Here is an 8,645-nt window from a genome sequence, read left to right on the forward strand (position 1 = left end):
AGAAAATTTGGGCTGAATCATGCATAGTTCCAGAGATAACAAAGCTTTAATTTGGAAAAAAACGCCATACACTGCTTTGTATTTTACTGTGTTTTAGAATAATTGTTGCATAATTATCTCTAAAAAAATGCGTGGTTAACCCCAACTTTCTTTTTGGATTTCAATGGCCCTAGCTAAGACCTATTTTTCCCGCATAGTCATAAACCACACAAAAATACTTCGGTATTAGTAGGCACCGTCCTTAACATTGGCAGGGTTTTGTAGTTTCTTGAGGTACTTCAAGATGACCATGACAGAAAGCTGACAACGATTAACGAGCGGTGACACCACTTCAACAACGAAACTAGTTCGCGTCGCTTTCGAGGGCCTGTTTAGCTAATGTTAATGTTAGTACTAGGGCGGTTTAGTAGCATCCAAAACAAAGTTGTCTCGAGTTTAAAAGTAATCTTTCTAGGTTGGGTCCTCATACTAGAATCATAGTTAAGACAACGTTTCAGTGTCCTTATGACACCATCATCAGGTCAAAATATAATATTCTAAATATTCAAAGTGACTCGATAAAAGCAAAACTCTTCACCTAGCCTCAAGGGACTTGAACTTGAACTTGAACATTAATATTCTTGTTATCTGTTGAATATTATATTTTGATCTGATGAGGGTGTTATGAGGACACCGAAACTTTGTCTTAAATATGATTTTACCCGTGATTTTCATCATCAAATCGATAACATTATTATGCCTGATAGGAGTCCTCATAGTAACCTAGAAAATTCAAGTTCTTCGCTTTAGTAAATGCGATAAATACAACTCGGAAAAGGAAATAATTGTAGAATAAAAACCGATTTTTGTCGGCTAAGTTAAAGCTACATCGGCCTTTGAGGTTTTGAGTTCAATTTCTAAAATCAACATAGAGTTGCAAACAGATTTTTAGAGCAACTTTCTTAGGCTTTCGAGGACCAAATTAGGAAACATTCGACAACAACATTTTCCGGAAATACGCTGTTCTTCGAAAAGTTTTTCCAACCGGCCGAAGGTAACCTTGCTCTTTAGTTACTCTGTCATATGAAAACATAGTAGCGAAAGAAAATAAGAAACCCTGACGCGAGGAAGCTATGGTTGCCCTACAAAGCGCACTGAAACAGGCGTGATCGAAGCTAGCTGTGGTCATGTGACCATCTTACCGTGACACTATGTACACCCACACGAAGCGTCCAACGAACAAAATAAGATAAAATATTAAAGAAGAAAAATCACCGATTGATGCGAGTTCAACGTTTTAAGTGTGCAGTAAGCAAAGTATCCGACGAGGAATTGAAAGTATGACCTTCCGCAAACTAGTGGGACGCCCACCGGTTTACAAGGAATCGTATGGCGAACAAGGTCACTTTCTAGATTCATACAATTGCGAGTGTAAACTGTTATTAAAATATAAAGCTGGCATCGCTCCAGCATTTCTCACGAAAACACCTCTTTACTAATTTTAGCAACTGATAGAATAAACTTGTTCCCGAATCTTTTCCACATCTAATGTGTGTCCGTTTTTAAGTTAAGGAAGCAGCTGTAAGAAACTGGAATAGCACGATACCAGGCTTTAGTTTGACTGATATATATATACAATGCCAGCAATAATAACATCATAGGCTGGGGGATACTCATCGGATTTTCTGGTGAGGGTGCCGGCTGCTCGGTTCCCCAAACTCTGACCCTACTTCCGACCAAACTATGAAAATTTCCGATACCCCTTTTCAGACCTGGCCTCATACCCATTTTCAGACGTGCTTTCTACAAATCATACCCATTTTAAGACTTTCAGACCAAAATGGTTAATATGTATTCACTATTTCAGATTAGAAAAGGCTCCAACACCGTACTCTTTAAAGCCTCACATACCTGTATAGCTTATAAAGGGAAGAGCCCCACCCCCCCCCCCCCCCCCTCTTCTCCTCGGGCGTAATACCTGGGTTACCAGTCCTTCATTTAAAGCTTCAGGAAAGATGCATGACGAAACATTACGAAAATTTATTAGTGTTGTTATTTTTGCTCAGTAAACTGGTGGCGGCTAGGTGGCGCTGGTTTGTTTGGTTGGTTAGCTCGTTAGTTGATGGTTAAATTGTATTTATTTTGTTGGTTGTTGTTGTTGTTATCCCTTGATATTCAGTCCTCTGCGGCTAGAATAGTTGTAATATTCACTGTAACGGATAAGCCTCAAGAGTGGATAGATAACATTATTGCACTAACCAGTCATTATAAAGAATTATTATTAAACACGACAATACGTTAGAACAATTTACGACAACTCGGCGTATTATAAATTACGACAAGATATTATTACAAAACACGGCAGTTCATCCCCTCCCCCACCCCTCCTCAGGGTAGACCATTACAGGGCGTAATCCCAGAGCTTTAGGCCAGTGGGAGCAGTATGAAGAAAAGTCTTAACCATCCTTTAAGTTTCCATGGAAACGTTCTTTTATTCAATTTCTCATAACAATTTTGATGTGAATAATAATTCTTTATCATAAAATGAAGATCACTCTGAATCGCCTGAACCTGGAGAAAGAAAAAACAACAAACAAATGATAAATCCGAAAATGTCTGAAAGAAAAACTGTAACAAGGGATACTTCAAACAATTTCGGTTCCAATTTTCGGAAACACTCTGAAATGTCTAGAATTATGACCTCCGGGAAAAATGGTGCACAAGATAATTAAAATCTCCATTCTTTTGTAACACTAAGGTGTTCAGGTTGCCATGTTGACACATTTATTAAAAACTGAACGTTAGAACAAAACTTCTGATTGTAAAAATCTGCATTTTCCTTACTGTCGTACTAAACGCATGCGTAAGATGACCAGTTGTTATTGCTTTAAGAGAACACCACACTTGTATTTATAAATGAGAGACCACCGCATTTATGTTCTCAATTTAAGCAGCTGCGAAAACAAAATCCTGCGTCCTCGTATAAATCTTGTTAGAGTTTTAATGGATTTTAACAAAACTCAACGTCATACATTTGAGGTCGTCCGATTTTGTTATGACTTGTTTGTTGTTAATCCAATTGGATGCTACTGCAGTAATTGCGCTTAGACGGTTATTTCAAATTGCAGGAGTTGCTATTTCTAGAGAGGTGCTTTTTCAAGTTGGGGTGTTGGAGAGGAGGGGGGGGGGTGGGGGGATTTGGAAGGTTAGGAAGAGTGGTGGGAGGAATGAGATGGACATAATCTGTTCATATTGTTCTTATTCCGCTCCATTATAGGCCTGTGAATTATAAAATGCAATCTTGGAAGAAAGAAAAAACACTAGTTTCTCTATGTAGTCACGAGCCGTTTAACCTGATCCTGAGTCACTAATGATTGTACACAGTGAGGAGTAATAACCACCATCAACACTTTTTATGCTCAAATTTTGACATCACAGTATTCATTCAAATAAAAACAGAGGGGGTAGGGGAGGGGGGCTTTCTCGATGGAAGACGCTTGGTGCAAACTTTGGCAAAGGGTAGCGGTCTTGTTCTAGTAAGGGGAGGTGAGGGGAACGCTTCTTTCAGGATTTACCTAATAAGTATCCGATTCAAACTAAAAAATAGACGCACAAAGATGCCGCTAGGAGAGAAAAATCTGTGGGAAAAAACTTCTCGTGTGGAAGCTTATTCTTCATGTACGCTGGGTCAAAAGGACTCCCGAAACTTCAATTTGGGTATAAACTGAGGAACCAAATAGAGGGAAATACAAAATACGGGCTCATTAACTTTTGAGCCAATCGATCATGAGCTTTTTTTTAATTTCTTTTTTCACATCTCATGTTAGATCAACACGGTCTTTCAAAATCATCCATATATTTGCGGTAGGCTGAAAATAAAGCTTTTAAGCTGTCAAGGTGCGACGTCGTTTTCCCGTCAAAATCGTTTAAAATCCGGAGACAAAAAATCATGAGATCGTTTAAAATGTAAAGCTTGGTCATCTTTCATGAGTCACAAAGATTATTCCCCGGATGTTCAAAGAGCGGTTAACTTATCCAGTGGATAAACTGTTATCCTGCAGGTAAAATGTAATAGTACAGTTCTAAAAGCAAGATGCTAAGGTACTATGTGAAAATATGGTTGACTGGCAAGGACTCGAACCTCGGGCTCCTACATTTAAGTCAGAGGTGATAAATTTTATTTTATCCATTGGATGAGCTATCCGCCCTTTGAACAACCTGGGCCATGTCCTAGTTGGTGTGATAGCCGGGTCAGTCGGTAGAGCGCTGCACCGGTATTCCATGCAGAGGTTTTGGGTTGGAATACGGTTCAAGCCTCATGGTTATTTTTCAAGTTTTCTCTTCATGATCACTATCTCAGTGCTAGCAGCTGCTTAAGGTTTTCACATCTGCGATGGTCCCTCATTTTCATATATGAATTGATTTCAGTAAGGCGTATTGTCAGTTGACACAAGGTGATTTCGTGCATGCTTGAGGGCAGTAGACCCCAAAGAACATAACATACATTCCAAAATGAACAGTTCAAACGAAGGAGGAGGTGTAGAAGAAGGTTGACTGTCTCAAGATACTGGCTAAACAATTATTTTCCGCTGTATTGTCAAATAGTCCCCTCGCGTTCTATGATAATCCCACAAGAGACCATGTTATATTGAACACCATAAATTCACAAGAAAAAAAGAAAGGTTTGGGAAAAAAACGTAAAATGAGTTACCTGTAGCGGCGTAAAAGAAATCCTGGAAATGAAAAAAACAAAAAAACAACAACAACAACAACAAAAAAAAACATCAACGAGTGAATTAAATCAATGAACAAACGAACGAATGGGTGGATGGATGAATGAACGAACGAACGAACGAACGAACGAACGAACGAACGAACGCGGAACGAACAAATGAATGAATGAATGAATGAATGAATGAATGAATGATTGATTGATTGATTGATTGATTGAATGAATGAATGAACGAACGAACGAACGAACGAACGAATGAATGAATGAATGAATGAATGAATGAATGAATGAATGAATGAATGAATGAATGAATGAATGAATGAATGAATGAATGAATGAATGAATGAATGAATAGAAGCTACCAATGGATATGAAATCATGAGATCCTTCTGTTCAACACTGGAAACCACAGACATAAAAAATACAATTCTGTTTCACTCATTTCCTCAAACGAAAGACGTCGGAGTGGGGGGGGGGGGGGGGGGGGGAAGGGGGAGTCAGAAGCGCGTAAGATCATCTCGGAGGTTATTATTCTTTCCCTGAGCATCAAAGCGTGGTACTGTTTCACGGTTATTGACGGGTGCGTCTTCAGTTAAACGTGCGTTATAACGATCAGAATTGTTAGAATCATATTTAGTAATCAAAATATCGTTATTACTCATTTACAATTACCTTTTGCTTTTCCAAATCTTCAAGTTTTGGTTTACCATTTGGATATTTTCTTGGGTTGTAACACAGCTTTTCATCGCTGTGAAAAAGTGAAGACATGTAAGAAAAGTCAGTCAACAAGGAAATCCTCTTCACAAGTGTTTTTTGTTGTTTTGAAAATTCAAAGTAAAAAAATACAAATAAGTAGTATTCTTCCTTTCTGATGCGTAACTTGATGTATAGATTCTTTAAGTTACCTTTTCCATGCATATACGCTATAAAAGAAGCAAACATGACTCGACCAGTGACTTACCATTTCCAAGCTTTTGGAATACACCAGCCATTTCGGCTAGAGGAGAAAAAAAGGAATATTTTAGCTGGGAATTTTCGGATGTACAAACTTCCAACAAAACTTAAAGTCAGGCCAATCTTAATACGAAAATGTTCAAACTCCCTGCAAAATAAAGCATTTTTAAATCATCTGTTTTAATCATGATCGGTTAGCTCAATTGTACATGTGATGATAATCACACTGGATAATATCGTGCAGACTGATTAATGAAGGTGAATGTGATACTGATTAGCTGCGAAGACCCCAAAATATTTTGAAGTTGGCCACTTTTTGTTGGGTTTCGTACTGTTTCGTCCGTTAGTAGTCTATACAACTGTTAAACGAGCGCAGGATGAAATGCTGAGCTTTAATCGTTCCAGATCAAAAAAAACGAGAAGGATAACAGTTTTTCATTTAAGAACAAAGCTTGTAAGACGATTCAATGGCAGCAATTTCTCGAGAAATAATGGCTCATGATATATTCGATGGCCGCTAAGCTCATCACAACTCTGGAATTGCATCATGCAGTGATCCAGTTTCAATAATTTTCGTCAGTCTGAAACACCATTAACATTTCGCAAAGAGTGACAGTTTAGTTCAGTTCAGGGTACTGTTGTTTTGCTTAGTTAATTTCAGTAACAGCGTTGGTCATATTACTGATCATTTTACAAGGGACACTGTGCCTAAGCAAAAAAAAAAAAAACCAAAAATCATTATGACTCGAGTATAATGTTTTTGTTTTTTTTTTTTACCAACGAAGACCATGTCCTCTACATGAATGTGTGCATTCTTTTCCTGTTTCCTGAAAAAACAATGGGTAAAATAAACACATTCAATAACGGCAAAATTTGGAAAGGTTTGAGTGCTTCAGCTGAGTGTTAGCCCTTCAAGAAATTCTGGGTTGTATGTGGTTTATATAGTGACTGGTGAAACTTCGCTACTGGAGGGGACATGGTAACGTTCTCCTTAGCTCCGCTGCTCACTATAAAACTCCAACACAACCGTCAGTTCCTTTATTTGCTTTAATGTCTAACGAAGGGCTAACCGGCTCGAAACGTCAGCAGCATCAGCTATCGAAAACAGCATTCGCATTTCATTTACACCCTGGCTAAATTACTTTATTAACTTACTTGATAAAACCAAACATTCGCTCGACACTTCCTGACTAAGGTTCCATTACCACAAACACATCACACTCTATGGTATCTCTCTACATCAACACAGAAAACCTCAAAACTTCGAACAATAATTCACTTTTCCAAATCAGCATTCTAAGAAGACACCCTCCTCACACATATAATATAATTGCTTTTGGGCTCGATAAGTAATCATTTGAAAAAGTGGCCCTAAGGCCCCTTATATTCTCAGCACAACGTCGAAGAGATATGTGACTTTACCTCGATTTCTACAAAATAACCAGTTTTGGAAGCTGCAAATGCGTTCATGACCATGAAGCAAACGATGAGGGCAACAATAACAGCTCCGCGTTTCATCTGAAATTAAAAAATTAAAAGAACAGCATACTTTATTAGGTATTGTATGTTCAGTTAATGATAATCTCGCCGCTTTTTTCTAGAACTGAGTCACGTTTTGACTCTTCCAGAACGCACGGTACCGGCTTACGGTTCGAAAAGCTTCGCTTTTCCAACGTCGCCGAAGGGCGACGATCGTTTCCTCACAGGCGACCATTGCCTGCTATGTAATCTTTCAACAGATTCGCGCGTAATAATATCTCATGACGCTTTGTTCAATCACGTTCTTGTATCAATAAACTCAATTGCCGCGCAATTTCGCAGTGAATTTAGCTGAAATTTGCATCAAATTTAACTCCTCTGCGCCCTGTGCTTGGGCGAAGGCGGCATCCGGGGTTCGGTGCGGAGAGGCAGCGAAGCCGTGAGGGGAATGGGCAGGAAAAAGGTGATATGAAATCCTGCAGCTAAAAGTTTACACGATGCCGCAAGCTTTGAAACCCAAAGTTGTCGTCGTTTGGATCGGAGGTCGAGCTCGTTTTTGGTTCTTGTCTATATGTTTTGAGACTAGTCTCGCCAGACATGAATTTCCACTTCCTCTAAAACAAAATTTAGTTCGGTCCGGAGTTCAAGGACACAGATTTGTCAATCGTTCAGGCTCCTTTTTTGTCACCCTCTGAAGCAAGCCGAAGAGATCTATCCATTTCCTTATTCATTAATTTTTTTAAGTTTAGTGTGACGGTACACAGATTGTGCGCGCCTGTATCTCTCGCTCAAAAGGGTAAAATTTACTGGCCTATTTCCTGGCATCTATGAGAAAAAGCTTCCAAATTAATTCCTCAAATTTCGGGCGCTAAGCCTCTTTAGTAAATTGTGCCTTTCTTTACTTCTTCCCGTTCAGTTTGATTACCCATAAAAAAGATCAAAGCCGATGAACTCTTAGAAAGCACGTTAAAGGAATCCTGCATGAGTTTTGAGAATTATTACCATTTCAAGACGAGCTTTAAAGTAAACGTTTTTTGCAATTGCAGCCCTGTTCTGTTTTGAATTCGGTTGAAAAACCGTTAAAATTTGAAGTTGAGAAACGTCTCAGGGTTTTTGAAGGGTTTTTTTGTGATCGATCATGCTAAGAGTTTTCAGCCACTCACTGTTATATTTAAAATTACATCAATGTAATTCATTCATTCATTAGGTTTGGCTCATTAAAGGTTTAACCGAAAATGAAGTTAACCAGTTGAACCAGAATAAAGGAATTTCTGCCGTAAGGAATGTAAAGCCGGTCTGTGCTTTTGTTCCAGCAAAACGGAAGAATATCTAATAACGAGGGCGGCATGTTTATGGAGTCGCTACAAGGCAAGGCTGCAAGGAGTCACAAAACACAACGAATTCCCCAATAAAAAAAGACAATTCAAATGTTATTTAACTAGTTATATCTTATAAATTAAACAACAAACTCGGGTTAATACGAACGTACCTTTTGAGATGT

General features: G+C 38.6%; 1 long non-coding RNA gene across 1 annotated transcript; it reads right to left on the reverse strand.

Moving 5' to 3' along the window:
- Positions 1–2,530: 2,530 nt before the first annotated feature.
- LOC146486485 (uncharacterized) lies at positions 2,531–8,645 on the reverse strand. Its single transcript, XR_014859667.1, has 7 exons — positions 8,634–8,645; positions 7,088–7,183; positions 6,443–6,492; positions 5,673–5,708; positions 5,384–5,459; positions 4,691–4,712; positions 2,531–2,550 (listed from the first exon to the last, which is right to left on the reverse strand). It is a non-coding gene; the product is annotated as an uncharacterized LOC146486485 (long non-coding RNA).

This window comes from Pavona decussata, unplaced genomic scaffold, assembly GCF_977016875.1.
Source record: "Pavona decussata unplaced genomic scaffold, jaPavDecu1.1 SCAFFOLD_21, whole genome shotgun sequence".
NCBI classification, from domain to species: domain Eukaryota; kingdom Metazoa; phylum Cnidaria; class Anthozoa; order Scleractinia; family Agariciidae; genus Pavona; species Pavona decussata.